At 43.2% G+C, this 22,192-nt stretch overlaps 1 protein-coding gene across 2 annotated transcripts in view; it reads left to right on the forward strand.

The window, feature by feature from the left end:
- Positions 1 to 22,192, forward strand: part of ACVR1 (activin A receptor type 1) — a 126,833-nt gene that overhangs the window by 30,560 nt on the left and 74,081 nt on the right. For both annotated transcript variants that reach the window (XM_067741872.1, XM_067741870.1), the window contains exon 2: positions 21,048 to 21,230. The gene's annotated coding sequence lies outside the window, so the exon portion shown is untranslated. The remainder of the gene's footprint in view (positions 1 to 21,047; positions 21,231 to 22,192) is intronic.

Consider the following 22,192-nt stretch of genomic DNA (forward strand, 5'->3'; position numbering starts at 1 on the left):
TTGCTGTCATACCTCCAGTGCCTAAAACCGTGCCTGGCTCCTTGTAGGTGCTCAGTACCTGCTGGTTAAGTAGACGAATGGCTACGGGGAGGAAAGGCAGTGAACTTGGTAGGGTTCAGAATGCCCTTTTTACTCTGTGCAGTTTATTTCTAAATTGGCCTTCCCTAGGGGTCAAGAAGTTGTTTGGAAGAGAAATCCCTCCATGCTGGGGGCAGTTACATGTTGGGACACCAACTGTGTGCCAGAGCTGGGGAGGAAATGGTTCAGAAGACCTTATCAGGATCTTCTTCAGGATTTGCATCATAGTTATGGTTTCTGTTTCACAGCAGTGGAGGTAACAAGAGATATTTCCCTAGAATGACCGCCCCTAAAGCACTGGGGTGATGTCTGGGTTCAGGAGATTGGACAGATCTTTAACCATTGAGCGTAAGTCAGTCCTGAGAATTTTGGTCCCTGAGAAGCAGCTGGGTAATTGTGGTCATTTATTTACATGATTTCCCTGTCTTAGTGGCCTTCTGTGCTTCTTTCTGCCCCCCCCCCCCGCCACCGCCCCGGTCCCCTGCCTGCCCCAGGTGGGGAGTCAGAGCAGGTTCATCCCTCACCCCTATCCCGCCCCCTTAGATCCTCAGATAAAAGAATGAATGTAAGGGTCTGGAATTCCTTAATGAGCTTACGATGAAAAGGGATTGAGAGTGAGTTGGCCTTCTTATGCCCGCCCTCCCTCCCATCACAATTTTGAGCCTGTGTGTTCTACAGTTTTTTCTAAGCACCAGGCTGAGATCTTACATGATTTTCAGCTTTAAAGTCTCCTTTTTTGATCTCTGGGGATCAGAAGCCAAGTATGGACAAGAGCAGGATGGGAAACAAGGCTTGCCCAGGGCACTGAGTAAGCTCGTATGCACGTTTCATCGTTTTTGCCATACCTGGTTGGTTGTGCTGAATTTCTTGGGGGGAAAGGCCTGCAGTTCTTTTACCAACAGGGAGCAGGCATTGTGGTTGCTGTCGGGCGGACAGCCAGGAGGATATTTATAGTCACAGTGAGTGGCTGTGGACCCACCATGGTTCTGGATACGCCTCCTGCCTTAAAGTTCCCGGTGTTCTTGAGCTGAACCCTGCCCTTGTTGGCCAGACAGTGGTTAATGATAAAACGGACGGCTGCAGGATGTGGCGCGCAGGATGACCTGGGCGGCTTACAGCCTGCAGGTGCTGGTGCTTTGACCGACCTGAACCCTTAGCGGCAGAGCTGGTGTCCCCCTCCCCCTTCTGGTCAGGGCTGCGAGGGGTTCCTGGCCTTTCCCTGAGTTGGCTTCATTGACGTGGCACTGATGCGACCATTCACTAACTAGAGTCCACTTTCTCTATGCCACACGGGCCAGGTTGTGTAAAGATTTATGACACCAAAAGAAATTGCGGATCGTGATTTTATCTTCCTCATCTCTCCTTGAATTCAGGTCAGATATTTAGACTTGCCTTGCAGAGGAGGCCAGAATCAGGTGATGCTTTGCATGTGTTAGCTCACATTAGGGTATAAGGACTAGAAGGGAGACGTGAAAGAGTAAGTTCTCATAGGAAATGACCAAAAATGCAAATTTTTTTCTTGTTTATGTGGTAAGGTATAGCATAAGCTTTTGTGTTCACTCGTGGGTGTTCTTAGGATGGCATTGTGGTTCATCTATTAGTTTGCATTTGCAAGGGGCAGAAAACAACCGAGGTTTAGCCTTAGTAAGATGAAAATCTAATGGTCGCCATCCTGGGGAGTCTAGGGTAGGGCAGGTTTTAGATCTGGGTTGACCCAGGACTCCAGCAGTGTCCCTGGGACGCTGTTATTTGCCCCCTAATTCTTCTTCGTCAGTTCCATTCTCAGGCAGGCTCTCCCTTCTTGGTAGCAAAATGACTATGGCATATTCTCCGAGGTTCAAGTGTAATGGGAAAATCAAACTTTCTTTTCCAGCGGTTCCCGTAAAATCCCAAGAGTCACTCTGATTGGACCAGCATAAGCCACATCCCACCCCTCAGTAGAATGCAGTGTGCTGGTCGGTCTAGTCGCCCTACTCTACCATCCTCTCAAAATAGGAGGAGCTATATCCCCAGCCCAAAGTCAGGGGTTGTTGCCAGAAGGCGGGAGGTGGTGTGGACAGAAACTGGGGAGGCAAACGGTTCCTACAAAATGCTTCTATAAATCACATATTGGGGGCCTCACGGAAGAGTATTGTTTTTCCATCTCCTGGATTGTTACTTGATGGTTACCACCTTCTAAGTTCTGGGTGTGTTTTCTAGGTAAGTCTCTGACATCCCCTGGAAGCACAGGGCCAGTAATTTTGCTGATGCCCCAGGGATGCTCACTGCAGGGTATCGAATTACAGTAGGTCTTAATGGATGCCACACTTGGTAGCTCTATGGTGTGACATTAGCACAATTAGCTTTCCCTGTATGCCATTACATCAAAGATTGTAGCTGGACAGCCAGTCTTGACATACGTTTTGTTTGTCCCTGAAAGCACGTGTCCTGTTTCTCTCTGGCCATTCCCATTCATTTTGGGTGACGGCCTTGTCAGCTCAGAGCTGGGGAGAAGTGAGGAGAGGCTGCGTTTTGGCAGTGCTTCAAGCCCGGAGCGGCATCCTGCAGCCAGCACCATAAGCTGGATAATTTGTCCACAGAGGCCTATGCATTATAGAAATGAAAATTCCTTCTCTGACAGCATTCACTGCTTAGCGCGCAGCAATTTGGCTGTCAGAAACAGCTGGCCCTGCAGGGTGGGACAATGGAAAGGCGAGACCCCAGAGAGGCCAGTGCTTACTCAAGTCTCCCACTGTGAGAGGATCAGGTTACTGAGACTGTCATTAACAGCAGACTGCCAGGGGCTCTAAGGCAAAGCTTCCAGTGAGCGGGAGCCTGCGGCTCAGACAGTTTAGTGATTTCCTCCTCTTTTTGCTGAATGGAATGAAAAGATAAATTAAAAATGAACTATTAACCTTTGCTGACACTCAAATTTTGGTTTTCCTTAAATGTTCTTTTCTGATTGTGTCTTCTCCTTGGCGATAAGCAAGTCTGGGGAAGTAAATCCCTTCTAACCTAAGTAGAGTTGTTCTTGGTGCATTCTAGGAAACTCAGAAAGGAGTAGGGGTGAGGTGCATGACGGGTTGCTAGACATCTGCATATTTAGGTCTGTAACTTTTAGGTTGTGGTTATGTAGAAGCAATGCTGGAAGGACCACCACTGGAGACCCCACGAGGCATGTTCATGCGTGAGGTAGAAAGCGGGTGTGCATTTTCCCCAGATGCATGTGCCAGGGACAGGAAAGGGACAGAGGAGCTGCGGGGGCTTGAACCTGCTCTATTGTGTGAATCTGCAGTGTGGCTGGCTCTGTGCATTTTCCTGTATTGATTCCACGACGCACGGAGCATGATCTAAGCAAAAAACGCACTTAAAGGACAGAGGAGACAGCTGTCTGTTACAGGAGGACATGTTTTCTGGCTTTAGTGGCTCCAGTTTTTTCCTATTAGTTTGTATACTAGAGATGTACTCACCAGTAATGTCTCAAAAAGGGTCTTTATTTTTTCTTCCTTTTTGGAAAAAGATTCATTCTTTAAAAAATTATGTTCTAAATGTGATTCTTTATTTCACAAGTGAACTTGAGGAAAGCAGCAATAAAATGTTCTTTTTCCTTTTTTTTTTCAAAGCTACATGTTGGGAATTCCCTGGCGGTCCAGTGGTTAGGACTCGACACTTTCACTGCCTTGGTCCGGGTTCAGTCCCTGGTCGGGGAATTAAGATCCTGCAAGCCTCGCGAGGTGCAGGCAAAAAAAAATTTTTTTAATTTAAAAAGCTACATGTCAACATGGGATATTTTCCATATAGTGCAGGTCAAGAGGAGGTTTAAAGCAATGTGGTGGAAAGTACCTTCCCTTTTGAAGTGAACAGTGTTTCAGTGATAATAGGTGTCTCCAGATAAGCTTGGCTGTTGGAATTTGGTTGTTGTTCAGTGTGGCTGGAACTGTACTGCCCCCCGCCCTTTCCCTCTAAATCTGTTTCCCTTTTATGTGATAGAGGCTAGAGTTCCCAGATGTTGTTTGGATTAAAGAGTGTGTGTGGAGAAGGAAAAAAAAAAAGCTTTCTTAATGATAATAACAGAGTCAGACTGGCTGGTACTGTACTGACAGGAAAATGGAGAGATAAAAACTCCATTAATGGTGTGTGCACTGCCTAAGTAGCCAATAAAACAATGCTGTCCTCACTGGAAGCTGGTCCCAGACTGGCAGCACTTCATGCCAACTGCGGGAGACAACAGCTGCAAAGAGGGGCAGAAGTGTTCAGTCAGGAGTCTGTGTAACAGGGCTGGCTTGGGGGCAGTTCTTTTGTTCTGTTCCTCCCCCTCCTCCTCCTCCCCCCTCCTCCTCCCCCTCCCCCTCCTCCCCTCCCCCTCCTCCCCCTCCCCCTCCTCCTCCCCCTCCCCCTCCTCCTCCCCCTCCTCCCCCTCCTCCTCCCCCCTCCTCCCCCTCCTCCTCTCCTCCCTCTCCCCTCCTCCTCCCCTCCCCTCCTCCCCCTCCTCCCCTCCTCCCTCTCCTCCCCCTCCTCCCCCCCTCCCCTCCTCCCCCTCCTCCCCTCCTCCCCCTCCTCCCCTCCTCCCCCTCCTCCCCTCCTCCCCTCCTCCCCCTCCTCCCCTCCTCCCCTCCTCCCCCTCCCCCCTCCTCCCCCCTCCTCCCCCTCCCCTCCCCTCCCCTCCCCTCCCCTCCCCCTCCTCCCCTCCTCCCCCTCCTCCCCCTCCTCCCCCTTCTCCCCTCCTCCCCCCCTCCCCTCCCCTCCCCTCCCCTCCCCTCCCCCTCCCCCTCCCCTCCTCCTCCCCCTCCTCTTCCTCCCCCTCCTCCTCCTCCCCCATCCCCCCACCCCTCCTCCTTTTCTTCCCACTTTTGCCCGCTTTCTTTGAGGAGCCCTTCTTAATGCTCGCTGTTGCAGAAATTGAACTGCAACCTGATTAAAACTTAATGGTTACTCACAGAATGAAGTTGGCTGGTAGTTTCCAGGCCTGTTTGTCTGGGCTAGTTTGGGTTTGTGACAATAGAAACTTGTTAATTTATATAAAATGCATCTAAGTGTTATGATCCTTAAAGTTTGAGAGTTCTACTTAAGAACCAGGAGAAGTCCTTGGTCACAGATGTAATGCTCTAGTTTCCCCACAAGTATCTTTGAATTTCCATGCTCAAACTTAGCAAAAAATTAAAGTAAAAAAAAAAATCTCATTTTGGAGAGTGGCAAAGGCTTGGTTTACTTACATTCATTCTCTGTGTACTTTCTGAGCCCATTCTCTGAGTCACGCCCTCTGCTTGGACCCTGGGCCAGGCAAGGCTGCGAGCGGGAGACCTGACTTTGGGCACTTACTATCCCGCAGCCATGTAAGCCCTGGGGTCTCCAGAGAAGCGAAGGAAAGAAGTGCTATGTGAGTGGTGTAGAGAGCAGCTCTGAAAATTCAAAAGAAAGGTTCCGATGCCCTAGTCCTGTCCTGTTTCCTGTGAGTTTGAAATCTAAGTTACTCTGACTCTTTAATGTATGGTGTATGATGGTTAGGGAACAGATATTTGGGTGTTTACTTTTGTGCCAAGTCTTATGCCACAGACTTTACATATGTTAGGAAGTTGGTATCTGTAGCCTCCTTTTTTTTTTTTTTTTTTTGCGGTACGCGGGCCTCTCACGGTTGTGGCCTCTCCGTTGCGGAACACAGGCTCCGGACGCGCAGGCTCAGCGGCCATGGCTCACGGGCCCAGCCGCTCCGCAGCATGTGGGATCTTCCCGGACCGGGGCACGAACCCGTGTCCCCTGCATCGGCAGGCGGACTCTCAACCACTGCGCCACCAGGGAAGCCCTGTAGCCTCATTTTACAGGTGAAAGAAACATAAAGCTTGAGGAATTAACTTCCTTAAGGCTGCACCTGTTCTTTGGTGCAGCTGGAATGAAACAAATTATAAAGAACCAGTGATTTGGTATTTATTGTGTATTGCAGTGGGCATCCAGAAGAGGAGCTGGGGTGTTCTTTATCTAGACCTGTCAGAATGGGGGAGGGTAGGGGTATACAGTGCTTTTAAATCCAGGAAAGCTCCGTGGAGGAGGAGAGACAGTCAGTTATTTTTTAGCACACTTCCTTGAGTGCATGCCCTGTGCCAGGCACCATGCCAGGGCCTGGGGACTCAGAGCTGAAGAAGGCAAAGTCCTGCTGGCAGAGGGTGGCTGTTGCTTCCTGGTGGGCAAAGCCAGGGCAGGGCACGTGTGTCCAAGCACCTTGGGGGGACTGAACCTTGACAAAAATACCTGGTGGTGGCTTGGCTGGGAGTGAAGCTTGCCCAGGTTACCCTCCTGAAATGGAGGGCTTTGATCGCAGAGTGAAGACGTTGGGTAAAATGTAAAGGGAAGAGCAGTAAGTCATGGCTTTAGGTGCCACCTGTGTTCCCCTTTTGGAAACTCCATGTGGATTGTGAGAGGTCTCAAGGTTCCTGGCTGTAGACCTCTCCGTCCAGGCCACTTCCAGGCCACACCAAGTGGCGGTGGCCATAGTATCTCAAGTATGGTTTCTTCTCCTGTGACTAAAGTAAGATCCACGGGCAGACTATGTTCTTTTAGGTAAGCCTTCATGTTAGGCATTTTTTTAAAAAAAAGTGTGTGGTCTTTCCTAGTATAGTTTTTATTTAGCTGGCAAACTAGAGAGACCATTTTGAGGAAATATGATTCCTCAGTGATTAATGCTAGATATTGAATGGCCTTTATTTAACATGTCATGCTTCCACTACTGTGCCAGCTTGTGTTTTTCTAAATGTCGGGGCATCACTGTGTTAATTTTATATGTTTGATGGACTTGGGTGAGTTCCAGATGTGACACTTTTCTTTTCATTTTTAGATTTCATAGTATAAATGGCTCCATAGTGTTCTTGATAGATGTTCACCTATGCACCCCTATTGAGTAGTACGTGTACTAAATTAAAGATGTCAGTTGGCTAGTTGGTTGGTGGTGACTTGCTTTTAGTGATCTCCTCACTAGATAACCCTTGGGGGATGGAATCTGCATACTCATTATCAGTGTGAAGGTTTCCCTTTAGTCTACCAATAAACTCTGTTTTTAGAGTTTGAGGGATCCTTGGACTTACCATTCGTTTTCAGTCCTGCCTTGCAGCAGAGCTACACTGCAGTTCATTGTGAGTATTGCAGGATTGTTCTTGAGGTCAGGAAGTTCTGATGTCCGTTAGAGCCATTTCAGTACCACCCTCTCCCGTGCATTCTATTAATGTCTTGCATGGTGAGAGAAGACGGGAATTCAAAGACAAGTCAACGTCTTTACCAGCCAAGTCAGAGTAACACTATTTTTTAGTCCTTAAAAGGTAAGAACTATTGAGAAAAACAAGGACGTGAATATCACAAAAGTCAAGATTCTGGTTCTAATAATAAGAACAGCATCAATAATAGTGATGGCTTACCCTTTCACGGTGCTCCTGGTTGAGGTTCTGCCCTGAGTGCTTTGCATATATTCATTCATTTAGCCCTTAACGATTATCACTCTGTGAAGCAGGTCCAATTCTTTTTATCTTAATTTTACAGATGAAGGAAATGAGTTATGTGCCTAAGGTGCTAAACGTAGCAAATGGCAGGGCCTGAAATCTAGCTCAGGCACTGCGGCCTCCGTTCCAGGTTTTACCCACAGTGTAGGAGAGAAAAAAACATTATGATGGAGGACACCTGAGAATGGGGTAGGGCATGGAGTGCTGGTAATTTCCTTAAAAAAAAAATTAGAGCCTTCACTAAAGGTTGTTGCATTTTTATTATATATGGATTGATTATATATTCATATGGTATGTATTAAATGTGGATATATATACATATCCATGAATTCATAGTTATTTGAGAAATGACAGTAAATGTGTATGAGATACTAAGTTTCCTTAACAGTCTTTTTTATTTTCTTTTTTTACACCGTATGCGGGCCTCTCACTGTTGTGGCCTCTCCCGTTGCGGCGCACAGGCTCCAGACGCACAGGCTCAGCGGCCATGGCTCACGGGCCCAGCCGCTCCGCGGCATGTGGGATCTTCACGGACCGGGGCACAAACCCGTGTCCCCTGCATCGGCAGGAGGACTCCCAACCACTGCGCCACCAGGGAATCCCTCCTTAACATTCTTGATATTTGATGTACAATAAACTTCAGAGTTGGGAACCACTTACCTCTCTTTAGAGAGAGAATATATTCACATATAGAAGCTATGGAAGCTTTTCCCAACCTGACAGGCCCCTATTTCTATGGAATATTTATATTTATTTGCCTTTTTTTCCCCTAAATTATCTTACATATTGGATCTTGTCTTTGCTAATGGCATGAGGAGTTGACTGCAACTCTGAAGTAGCAGTTAAAGCATGGTGTGTGTGTGTGTGTGTGTGTGTGTGTGTGTGTGTGTGTGTGTGTGTAGGAAAGTTCACCATACAAAATTATGTTTGAAATAAAATAGCTTCTAGACATGTATCTGACCTACTCTTCATATGTCCAACGTGAAAAACTGTGGAAGGACACCTTCCGGTTGTGTTAAGCCAGTCTAAATTTGGCTATAAATCTAAGAGACTCAGTTGAATGTATGCTAGAATGTGTTGTCTTAAGATAAACCTGACTGCACAGCAATGCTAGCAGAAGCAACAAAAATGCACCTGAGACAACTAAAATGTAAAAAAAAAAAAAAAAGTTATTATCTGAGAGGTCCCTCCCCTAATACTTAACACTTTCAAAATTAGAACTAACAGAAGCTAGCCTTTCCTTCCTTCCAATTTTAGAAACGAAGCCATTCTAACACTTATAGAACATTATCATTTCCCTCTGGGATTTAAAAAGTAAAAAAGCAAAATCAGGAGACAAATATTTATGAAACGGACAAGGGTTTAGTGACCTGAAAAAGCTCAGTGGAATGTTTCTCAGAATTGTTGACAGTGTGGATGGCAAACAGAGACAATTGCTAATGTTTGGTTGTTTTTTTTTCATACTAATCTCCTGGCGCCTTAAAGTGCTGCTGAGGAAGACTAGTTTGTTAACCTGTTGGTCTCTCGAGCAACTTGGAGTGAGAGAATTTAGTTGGCTGTGGTGTAGGCGCTACTTGCGGGGAGGACAGGACAACTTGCTCATCTTTTTACCTCTTCTGGAATTGCTTTTCGATGGTAGAAACGTGTGGCATAAAGTTTATATGTTTTTAAAATATATATATGTGCATGTGTACATACACATGGACATATATACACACTATATATATATGTATACATATAATTTTTTCTTTTAATTGCTGCTTGGCAAATAGTGCACATTTTAAATGAGAATGATGTTATTAAAACCACTCTAAAGACTTTCACATTAGAAATTCTGGCCCAGTTGGGAATTTGTGTTATTGATGGTAAATATAGATTGTTTGTATTAATTGTCAGGTAAGTTGCTTCTTAAGAGTTGCAATACCACAAATGATGGAAAAGCTGAAGTTTCAGCTTGTGCTGATGTAAGTTAATCACAGGTGTGGAATCTTGAGGCTTGCAATGAAAAGACTGCTAATACACTCAACTTCAGGCATGTTTTATTGTATAGAATTAATCTATAAAAAATGAATCCTGGTGGAAAGCTATGTGTTCTGATTAATAGCAACCCAAATCAAGAGGCTATAATTCCATTAGTGGACTGAATGCTTAATGACACGTGAGGAGATGAAAAGTATAGAAAATGTCTCTGCTTTGTGGTTACTCATATAAAATTACTTGAGTAAGAATCCTGAGATTTAAGTATCCATAGATAAGGTAGTCTTGATAATAGCGCTTGCTCTGCAAACAGCCCTATCCTCACCCTCCCACTTCACATCACCACCACCCCATAGCATCATTGGAACCAAAAGGAAGATTCCAGAAGGGTTTGCCCTAATTCTAGGCAAGGCTGGCTTTGGTCCTGACTCTGCATTTGCCACATCCTTCCGGCTTTTGCATCTACCCTTTTGTCTCATCCCCGCCATACATCTTTTCTTAGAGCCCATCCCATTTTATTTTCTGCCAGTTACCATCAGTCTGAGCTTGGTGGTGATTTGCAGATTCACAGTCCTCTCATCTGATAGGTAGGTAGTGTCTGCTTGTTTTATAGCTGGGGACTGGGGCTCAGACAGTAATGTGCTCAAGATCCCAGAGCCTGGGAAGTGACAGAGCTAGGTTCAGTTCCCAAGCTGTGTGATTCCAATGTTTCGGCTCTTTCCACAAAATGAATCGGGAGACAGCGTATGCCCATGCAGTTAGCAGGCACTGCACAGCATACACGCAAGGTCTAAGTTATATAGAAAAAGGCGTAAGAGCTTTAAGAGTGATTTTTTAAAATAACAGTTTTATTGACTTAGTTCATATACCAAAACATTCACTCTTTTGTGATGTACAATTCAGTGGCTTTTAGTGTTCAGAGTTGTGCAACTGTCAACACTATCTAATATTAGAACATATTCATCATCCCCCAAAAGAAACCACCAGCATGTAAGACTGATTTTGAAGCTAAGATCATTGAAGTAGAAGTTGAAGTTTGGGCTCCCAATCGTCCTGTGAACTAAGTGAGAGTAGAAGCCAAGTTCCTGGACCAACCCCCTGGTTGACACCAGTTTTTGTTGACAGAATCCTCTAGAACAGTAAATTCTCAATCTTTTGTTTTTTAAACCTATGTTCAATTTTGATAAACTAAGAGATCTCAAATTCTTCTGCCCGTTTGTAATGAGAAAGCAACAAGATTAAAAAAAATTTTTTTTTAATTCACATTTTTTTATTGACCTATAGTTGATTTACAGTGTAGTGCCAATCTCTGCTGTATAGCAAAGTGACTCAGTTACACACATATAGACATTCTTTTTTATATTCTTTTCCATTATGGTTTATCACAGGATATTGAATGTAGTTCCCGTGTGGTATACCTTGTTGTTTATCCATTCTAAATTTAATAGTTTGCATCTACCAACCCCAAATTCCCAATCCATCCCTCCCCCTCCCCCTTCCCTCTTGACAACCACAAGTCTGTTCTCTATGTCTGTGAGTCTGTTTCTGTTTTGTAGATAGGTCCATTTGTGCCATATTTTAGGTTCCACATGTAAGTGATATCATATGGTATTTGTCTTTCTGACTTCACTCAGTATGATAATCTCTAGTTGCATCCATGTTGCTGCAAATGGCATTATTTCATTCTTTTTTATGTAAAAATTTTCTGAACATTTATTTATGGTTTTGATTTTCAAAATATGTCTGCCACCCCCCTTATTTTGATTGGCTAATCATCTGCGTCTCAGGACTTCTAGGTCACCTTCATCGCAGGTTTGCTTGAACACATTAAATGAATCAATACATCATGATTTGAAATGACTCATGCCTTAAGCAATTTTATGTGTAAACTTCAAGTGATCCCAGGCAGCCAGTGCTAATAACAGGCAAGCTTGTTCTCGACATCTTCCTTCTCTTTTCCTTAGCATTCAGCTTTGGCCATGGGCTCCTTTCTCTTACCTTCTTTATGCTTACTAAGTTCTGTTGCATTATATAGCAATTTATGTATTTATTCTTTTCTTCCCACCGTGTGGTGTAAAAAGGTTGAGGTTGGGGAAATGGGTTGGCTGGGGAGAACCATTAAGAAGGTAGCATTGTCATGGTAAGAAGGACTCATCTTTTTCCCACTCTGGCCCCCAGCGCCTTGACTGAAGACATCTGGAGGGAGGCCAGTGAGTGAGAGCCTAGCTTTGGGAATTGTGTGGAGGCCTGGCTCCACATGACCACCTTGGGAATAATTTTCTCGGAAAAAAAATTAACATTATTCTTGTAAGATGAATCATTTCCCTTCTTACATTTTATTGACATCTGAATTTCCAGTAACGTTACAGTGTTAGCATGGTATTTGAGTGTAGCTCTCAAGCTATTTTTCTGTATATATGTAATTTAGAAAAAGATTATGGTCTAAACTGTTGGAGTAGGGAATACTTCCTTGTTTTCATATGTAAGTCAGTAGGAAGCTATGGTTTAGTGTATACGTTTAGTTTACGTACTGTCTTTTTGTATGAAATAAACACTTTAGTTCTCTCTTAGTCTCTTTAACCTAGGATCTGGGGGAGTTTTTTTGCTTTGAATGAAAAGCCATGACAACCCTAAACGTGTATTCTGGTAGGCCTACCTCCTTTTTTCCATTAGCATAATTATTTCTCAATTTTTACTGTTCATATTTCCCTTAGAGTGTTCCTCATCTGCTTTGAATCCATTATCAGGGTTCACCCATTCATTCATAAGCATTTATTAAGGACCTTTTGTTTATAAGACTATCCCTGATGATTCAGAAATGAAAAAATACTACTTATCTTTGAGGAATTCACAGGCTCATTAGGCAGTGAAATAAAAAAAAAAAATTGAAGTGCACTTTTTAGGTGCCGTGATAACAACAGATGAGGGTGCATGTATCTTAGACAGGGTGTGGTTGGTCGTGGGGGCTTCAGGGAAGATTTCCATAGGGAGGTGATTCTTGAGCTGATCCTGAAGTGTACGAATTGACAGATGGAAAAAACATTTCAGGCGGACAAGTACAAAGGCAGAAGGCGAACAAGAAAGAGGCGTCCTCAGGGAGCTGTAAGGTGCAGTTAGGGTCAGAGTGCCTGGGGAGTGGTAACTGGATGAGGTGGGAGAAGTCTCAGGCCAGGTCCTAGAAATCAGGAATTTGCACATGCTCAGAAGAGCCATTGTTGGCACTGTTGGCAGGTTCTTAGAAGAAATCACTGAGAAAGAGTTGGAGTGCTGCTGGTGTGAGACAGGAAGGGCTGGGTGGTTCCACTGCATGAGATAGGACATAAACGAAGGTTAGGAGCTTTGGGTGGTGGGTGATGTAGACACGCTGACTTGAGTTTCGTTAATCCAGATTCCTTGTCTTGGGAACTGGACATATTCCCATACCCCTTGAGAGACTGGCCGTGATAGACACCGCCTCCCTCCCCGCACCCCGCCACTGTTATTCTGCACCCTTTTGTGCATTTTCTTACTCAGTTATTCTTCAGTTGGCAAACAAATTATTGGTAGGCAAATTAAATTAAAAGCAAACCTCGGTGAGTTAAGAACTAAATTGCTAAATTAAATGAAAAATGTTATTATTTTTTAATGAGCGGGTTGGTTCGCATTTCAATACAGGAGTAGATTGGAAAACCATCTTTAATTAAAGAGGTAGCCTTTCCTGTTAGCATAATTCTTACGGAATCCTGCTAGCAATTGTAAAAGAAATATCTAAACAGAGAATCTTTTAGGTAGGAGGAAACTCAGCAACTTGGGCCACCACTCTCAATTTCTAGGTAGGAAAAATGGATGCCGGAGAACACAGGTGACTTACCAGTGTCACACAGCTATGGTGCAGGGGTGTGTCTAGCTCATTAATGTAATGTTTTCTCCACTGTGCCCGATGACCCTCTGCAATAGTCCTATCGAGATGATAGAGCAGGCTTTGAAGAAACGTAATGTTCAAGGCTGCTCGGGGAGTGATAGACCCAGAGTCCCCTGGATTCCTGACTTTAATCTTATTTTAAATTAATCTCATCATTGTTCTTCAGTCAGCAAGTATTTGTTGATTGTCTAGTATTGAAGGGATGGTACCCAATTATTATAAAGCTAAACAGTAAATAAGAAGCTATTTTCCTCTTCAAGAAGCTTGCATGTTAGTTTTTCAGATAACTCACTGCAGGTCTGGCAACTGCTGGTAAAATGCATAGCTTGTCTGACATAATTATGGGTATTAGTACATACACGTAGCACACGACAAGAAAACACAGCCATACAAGATATTGTTCACTCTTAATTTTTTTAAACTTTACTGGATCTTTTTCTGTTTGTTACCTTGTTCTGTCCGCAAGACAGAACAGGGGGCAAGCGGTTTCCTGCCTAGCCTTGGAAGTGCCTATGGGTAAATGAAAATTAAACCAAACAATTAGAAAAAGAATGTTGATTGCCTTTTTTTAAAAATTCTCATTGAATCTTAAGTAGGGAGAATGATCTGGTGAAAATTTTATTTAGGTTGGTAATTGACATAAATATTTGCAAGAGGGCATTGGAAGAATTGTTTTTAAAAGCATTAGTTCTCTGTTCTTTATTTTGGTGCCCCTCTTTTGTAATAACCCCCTTCAATGTTTCTGGAAATTTCTGTAGATATGGTTCTGAAAAACTTAACCTTAATGTGTAGTAGTTGTTTGGTGAATACATGTACTAGGAAAACTTACAGCCATTCTAAAATGAAGACTGCTTTTATGAAATAGTAACTTCTATAATTCTTTATATGTTTTTTTTTTGTGTGTGTGTGTGGTAAGTGGACCTCTCACCATTGTGGCCTCTCCCGTTGCGGAGCACAGGCTCCGGACGCGCAGGCTCAGCGGCCATGGCTCACGGGCCCAGCCGCTCCGCGGCATGTGGGATCTTCCCGGACCAGGGCACGAACCCGTGTCGCCTGCATCGGCAGGCGGACTCTCAACCACTGCGCCACCAGGGAAGCCCCATTGGATTTCTTTATCGAGCTACCAGCTGCTCTACAAGGCCTGCAGAAAGGCTTGCCATGCAGCTGGTAACATCAGCTGACCAGAAATGCTGTGTTTCCTTCCCAAAATGGTTAACAAAAGTCACCTTTGGGCCTTGTGTGGGGAAAGAAATAAGGAAAGAAAAGGAGAGAGCAGGAATGGAGAAGGAAGAGAGAGAACAAGTGAATTACATGGGCTACGTGTGAGCGAGGGTGTGTGTGTGTGTTTCTGTCTTTCTGTCTGTCTCTGTTGAATCTTCTCTTCCCTGAAGTCACACCTCCTATCTGGTGAGGAGTTGACGAAGGTGTTTTCTATTTTAGTCTGTAGCCTTCCCATCTGGTGTCTGGATTTCTTCTAAGGTGCCACCAGTGGAGGAATGAGTATGGGGTATTAGTCTTCCATGTTCTCTCCTTTCAGGCTTCTTTTATAATATTTATTTTTAAATTACTAGTTTTATGAGTCAAAGTGGTCAAATTTTGGCAGTTTCCTACGATTCAACCTATTAATTCAACCCTTGTGATTCTCATTCTTCCTCACTGTTTCCTCTTCTTTACACCTGCTCCTTAAATATTAAATTTTTATTAATAGCTATCATCTATTACCACCCACCGCATGCCGCGTACTTCACATATGGCCACTCTGCAAGGGCGTCCTGATGCCCATTTTGCCTGGGAGAGACGGCAGCTCAGTTGGCCCAAGACTACCTGTGTAGTGACTGACAGGGCTGGGATTCAGCCCAGGACTCTGTGGTTCAAGTCTGGAACCCTCTTGCTGCTACTCTATCCCACTGCCTTTGTTTCCTTGAGTTTTATTATGATCCTCATGCTTTATATTTCTGGCACAAATAAATGAGCCTTTAAAAGGCTGGACAGAGAAATGGGATTTTGATAGGGTTCCAAACCACTTTGGATGAGGATGTTTGAAGTTATAATTTATAAGCATGTTATCTTCAGAAATACAGTCTGGTACTTAATTGTACTCACTCCTGTCATGGTCCACAGTAGATGCCTCTCATCTTAGCCAAATTGTAATTTAAATTCTGGAGGAGAAAGGTGCTCTGAAATTTGGACCTTAAATCCATCCCAGGGGCCAAAGCGTTAGGAAATCTTGCTTTCTTCCTGTCTCCACTTTGGTTGGTCTTCTTCCTAGGCTTTGAGACAGACCTTAATCTTTCCCTTGAAACATCCTGGAGACTTGGTTCATGCTCATGCTTGCCTCCTCTCCCCAACTCTTTTTCTGGTGAGTTGGATTCCTACTCAGCATCTAAATATACACCTGAAGAGAACAGTGCTTTCATGGAAGAATTCCTTCCCAGGATTTCTTGGGAAATTTATATTCTTCCAAATCCCCAGAAAAATCCGTTAAGAAAAAAGGTAAATGGGAAAAAGTGTTGACATTCTCCTGTGAGAATTAAAACAATCAACACAGAGACATAAGTACATGAAAGGAATCCACTGATGTCAAGTTGAAAGCTAGCCTACGGAACTGAAGGATAAGATTGACATTTCCCAGAGCCAGGTCAGGATAGGAGCGCAGAGGAGAGAATTGGTCATGATTGCTTGTAGCTGTTGCTATGTTATAAGTGGTATTCATGGCCCTGTCTGCTGCTACTGGTGAGTCATCCTTGCAAATAAAATAAATATAAATTTATATGCACAGCGTGTTGTTTACAAATCCTGTGAGTGGTATTCCAAGAAATACGTTTCCAAAGCAAAATAAGCCTTTAAGATGGCAGTTTCAACATGTGATTCTGTGTAGTGCTGTTAACCTGCATTTGGATCTGCGAGGAAGGTTATTTCAGGGATCAACAAACCTTTTCTCTAAAGGGCCAGATCATAAATATTTTAGGCTTTGCAAGCCATATGGACTCTGTCACAACTAGCAACTCTGCTGTTTCGTGTGAAAGCAGCCACAGACTATACGTGAAATGAACAAGTGGGGCTGTGTTCCAGTAAAACTTTTATTTACCAAAACAAACTGAGGGCTGGATTTGGCTTGCTATTGGAATGCTATTAATGCTCCAATAATGCTCACTGACATTCTCTAGCATTTGAACATTTGTTACAGACTACGATTCTTTGGAAATACTATTAAGTTTATTTCTTATTTATTTAACCTTTCTTTTAGATATCCATAATAATGAGTAAAGGGTGTTTGGAAGTGTTTGTTGAATAACTTATAACTTGGGGAATTCTGGGGAACTTCCTGGACATTCCCATTTCTCATTCCCAAATCCCAAAGCATAATGTCTACAGGGAATTGGAAAATTTCTGGAGAACGAGATTTGCCGTATCCTCGTGCTCCTCTCTGCTTCCTGATTCAATCAGCATTTATCTTTCCTCAACTTATGTGGCTCTCCTTGTTCTTTGAGCTCTGTGGTGTCCCCCAAGCTTGTCTAGGGTGTGTGACCTATTGTTTTCCCCACTGGGAGATTGGGAATCTTGGGAACTGGTTGATATCTCTGTTGCCTTTCTTCAGAATTACTGATAGATAATACCCAGTATTATCTTGCCCACGTATTCAGGTATCTGGAGTAGATTATTCTTCAAGGATCCTTGACGTTTATATGCTTGGTTGTAGCGTTGTTATTTTAGAGCCAGAACAAGAGGACATTTGTAGTATCATGTGGATGATTTGTGTTATTGTTTGGGATTGGTATACTTCATGCTTTTCTACCATGCTGCTTTAGCACTTTTATTATTTTAAGAGGTAGAAAACAGTAAAGGGGCCTAAGAATACTTACTACAAGAATTCATTTCAGTTCTTACAAATAGTCAAGATACAGTTTAACTTACAGGCAATTAAGAACACAGATTTTGGACTCAGCATAACTTGAGTTGATTTGTTTTACCACATAGTTCAAAAGCGTGATCTTGGGACAGTTTTACTTAACCTCTCTATCACTGGCTTCTTATCTTTCAAGTAGGAATACTAATACCTTCCTCTCCATTTTTGTGGTGTTAGGATTAAATCAGATAATGCAATTGTGTGGTTAGCACAGTTCTAGAACTAAATGATAATTGGCATTATTACTGACTCTTAAAGCTGGGAGATATTAACCTTGTTTTGTGGCAGAGGAAACTGAAACAAACGGGTTAAATGATATGTATAAGATCACATTTATTAGGTTAGAAAACTGGGTTTGGCTCTTTCCTAAGTCCATGTTCTTGCTACCATACGCTGCTTAAAGTAATTTCAGTTAACAGTAATTCTATATCAAAGATGCACACACCATGGTTTATGAGGCTGGGTGGATAGATGGGGAAGGTATGAGATGATGTCTTTTGTCTTTTTTTTTTTTTTTTAAATTGAGGCATAATTGACATATAACATTATGTTAGTTTCAGGTATACATTGCAGTGATTCGATACTTGTGTATATTGCAAAATGATCACCACATTAAGTCTCATTAACATCCATCACCATACAAGGGATGATGTCTTGAAAGAGCAAGGATTTGTAGTATTTGAAAGCCACAGTTTCTAGAAGCCAAGGATATAGTTATAATTAAAAAGTTGAGAAAACTTGCCCCTATTTCCCTGTCGCTTAGCTGCTGTATTGACTGCCAAGAACATGTTAGATTTTAAGTACCTTTTATGCTTGCCTGTTATCAGTCCCATCATATCACCATGACTTTTAAGAAACTATGCATGTTATCTTAAATTGGATGAAAGAAAAATGTACTACTATGTTAAGCCTGCCACTGGAGTTAGAATGTTTTTTTGTATTTCTCCTTTCCCCCTTCCTCACTCCCACCCTCCACCACTTCACAGGAATGTGCCTCTAACCTTTATGGGTCAGATTTTCACATGGCATGGTTAGTTGCCAATAATTAAACTTCCATAGCTAAACAAATAAATTGGCCAAGGTTTTGGAAAAAGCTCAATGAAAGTTTTGTGACAAGTTGCTGCAGTTTGCTGTATGCGCATGGTCTCTGACTTACGATGGTTTGACTTAATTTTTCAGTGTTAAGATGGTGCAAAAGTGATACGCATTCAGTAGAAAGTGTACTTTGAATTGTGAATTTTGATCTTTTCCCGGGCCAACGACATGAGACATGCAGTACGACCCTCTCTTATGAGGCAGGGCAGCGGCGGCTCCTACTCAGTCACGTGAGCACGAGGGTAAACAATTGATACACTTAGAGGCATTCTGTTCTTCACTTTCTGTACGGTATTCAGTAAAGTACATGAGGTATTCAACACTTTATTATAAAATAGGCTTTGTGTTAGGTGAATTTGCCCAACCGTAGGCTGATGTAAGTGTTGAGCAAGTTTAAATTAGGCTGGGCTCAACTATGAGGATTGGTAGGTAAGAAATAGTGAATGCATTTTCAACTTACAATGGGTTTATTGGAATGTAACCACATCGTAAGTCGAAGGATATCTGTATAGATATTTATTTTATCTTACTGATTTTTTTTTTTTTTTCTTTGCTGTACGTGGGCCTCTCGCTGTTGTGGCCCCTCCTGTTGCGGAGCACAGGCTCCAGACGCGCAGGCTCAGTGGCCATGGCTCATGGGCCTAGCCACTCCGCGGCATGTGGGATCTTCCCGGACTGGGGCACGAGCCTGTGTCCCCTGCATCGGCAGGTGAACTCTCAACCACTGCGCCACCAGGGAAGCCCTACACCACAGTTTTGACTTCAATCCATGGGTTATTTGACAGGCTGATAATTTTAAGACAAATATTCAACTATGCTTAATTTGAAGACTTGATTTTTATCCAGTAACTCTTGAGCACCAACTGTATGCGAGTCGAAGAAGAAGAAAATGTGATCCTCGCCTATTTTTTGTTTGTTTTGAGACAAACCCAGTTCAAGGAAGAGGATTAAGTACCAGCTCATACAGAATTGAGTCCTATAGAATATTAATACAAGAGGAATTAGAATGGAAAGATCTGGAAAACGTGAGAATCATTAGGGAAGGCTGAGCGAGGCAGGAGAACCTGAGCACATTCTTGAAGGAATTCTCTGCAGGAAGGTGAGAGAGCTGGGAAGTTGGAAGGGAAATTAGAAGTACTTCTGTAATTAAAAAAAAAAATCTCTGATTTTTAAAAAGAATCAGAAAAATACGCACCAGTATTTCCTTCTTTTCTTGCTTATCTAAAGCTCCTCTCCAAATAGTACCTGTAACTTGAAGACGTGGCCGGCCCTAGGCAGAGCGACCGCCAAGGCCCCTTTGCACTCGCCCCTTCTAAATTACAGTTGGCCTTCGGCAGGTGGGGAGGCACCTTCCGCGTGAATCTGCCAAACTCCCCTGTCCCGGCATCTAGGAAAACACCAGGATTTCCACAGTTTGCTCTGAAACTCAAGGGTTGTGGGTGCCGCTTAGCTGAAGAGTTTGTTTTGAAGGATGTCCACTCTAGAAATGGCTTTTTACTCTTTAACTTCACTAAATGATTGCTGGAAATGTCAAGCTTCTGGTTGACCTTTCTACGGGGGGATATTTTTATCTGTCTTATTTTAGTGTCTTATTTTTTGTGTGTCTGATTTTTACATTCGCGATTCTCTTTTCAAATTGATTCTGAGGCTCAATTTAAACTGAAGCGAGGCAAGTTTTGATATTATTTGTAAAGCATTTCCCTTGAATTTCAAGGTTGATGTGAATTTTTTTTTAATTGTGTGATTTTACTTCCAAATAATTATTGAGGAGTGCTGTATTTTGGATTTCTTTTCTGCTTTGATTTATTTACATGAAAGTTTTCTTGGCAAAGTGTCCCTTGAGGTTAAAAAATAAAAAGGTGCTCTTTTCCAAAAGGAGTACGTTTTTCAGTGTTTTGTGTTGCTCAGCTATTTGAATGGGAAAGTTTGGTTCTAATAAAAATTTCCTCTTCCTTTGACAAATGTTGATGTTTTTAAAGTCTTCCTAAAGGAAAAAGGAGCTTGGGTGGCTTTTTGTTTTTTTTGATAGTTATCTAGAGCCCCCTTCCTTTCCTCTGTGTGATCCTAACCCCACCATTGTTTTATGGGTCTTTGAACTAGATCTGTCTACAGCTGAGAGTGGTGGTTGAAAATGGACCCAAACCAGGTTATTTTGGGGTGGATACACGAGAAACTGGTTACTGTGGTACATGGGGTGTCTCTAGGAGCAGCCAGGGGTCTGGAGAGAGACTTTCATTCTATACTTGTGGACGGTTTGAACTTTGTTTTTCCCAGGTACATATCATAGTTGATATATGCAAAGCCTTTGTTTTTTTGTTTGTTTTTGTAATGGCTAGAGTACGTGGTATATGGACTTTAAAGGAGCTTGATTTTGAAGTTTACCAACTGCAGGTTCCACTGGGTTTTGTGTCATTTAGAAAAATATTTAAGATCGGTACGGACCTATGACCTCAACTTACCGCGTGTCTGTTTTCCAACCCTTTCCATCCTTGCTGCAATTGTAAATCGGCCTTGGTTTTGTGGTCTCAATTGAAAGGCTTGTCAAGTGTGCACTTCCTTTAGCCTGCACATTCACAACTACAGACTTTTCTTCTGCTTAGCTGGTTTTCTTTCTTCTTCCCCTCCACAGCCCCGAGCCGCTTGTGAGCGTCACATTGCCAGCGCCAGAGCTACTGGAGAATTCTCATTATTCCAGGAGACTCTGGGAGCGCCTCTCCCACCTCCAAGGCTCCAGGAGCAAGTGAGCGGAGCTCTGAGGAAGAGCCACTGCTGGAAGGACTGCGGGAGGAGATGCCCCGGAGCCGGCTCTAAGGTAGCCAAGCTAGCTTTTTACCTAGGAGCTCTCAGTGGCCTTGCCAGGGCCAGCAGCAGAGACATTTCAGCAAATCACCTCTTTTAATGTTCCTTGGCAGAGATCAAATTGACACGGTCAATTCTTAGCCACGATGATCATATCGTTGTTTTGTATGAATCCAACATAAGAGAGATAGGACCAAACCCAGTGGTTCTTTATTTTTGCATTACCTTGAATGTAGGCTTTTTTTGGTGGAGTTGCTCAGTTATCTTTGAACTCTGGCCAAGTTGTTCAAATACCACCAACATTTCCCTACGTATAAAGTGCTTCTGCCATTCTTTTCACCTTATAGGACCACTTTTTTAAATTTTTCTTTCCTTCTAAATAGGCTACGTTTTAGAGCAGTTTTAGGTTCACAGCAAACCTGAGCAGAAAATACAGAGAGTTCTCATAGGCGGCCCTGTCCCCCACACACCCGGCCTTCCCCAGACTCTGTCTCCCCAGCAGAGTGGTCCATTTATTGTAGTAGTTGATCCGCACTAACACGTCATTATCACCCAGAGCCCACGATTTACATGAGGATCTGCTCTTGTGCATTCTGTGGGTCTGGACACATGTATAGTAATATGGATACCCCATTATAGTACCCTACAGAAGAGTTTTACCGCCCTAAAGATCCTGTGCTGTATTAGTCCCTGCCCCCTACCCACTCCTTGGCCACCACTGATCTTTTTATTGTCTCCATACTTTTACCTTTCCCAGAACTACATTTTCATAGTATGCTTCCTTGGAGTACTTTGAAATCTCTGTAAAGAAGTCTCGCTCTCAGGATGAAGTGCTATTAAGGTTGTGTTAAGCTACGGAGGTAACACAAATACCAACTTTAGAATAGTCTGTCAGATGTTTCTATGAGGGGAGGCCTGAAGTGCTAACTGTATGTGGGAGTGTCTCTGAGTTAAAAGTCGGGATTGCCTGGATAT

This window comes from Pseudorca crassidens, chromosome 6, assembly GCF_039906515.1.
Source record: "Pseudorca crassidens isolate mPseCra1 chromosome 6, mPseCra1.hap1, whole genome shotgun sequence".
NCBI lineage: Eukaryota > Metazoa > Chordata > Mammalia > Artiodactyla > Delphinidae > Pseudorca > Pseudorca crassidens.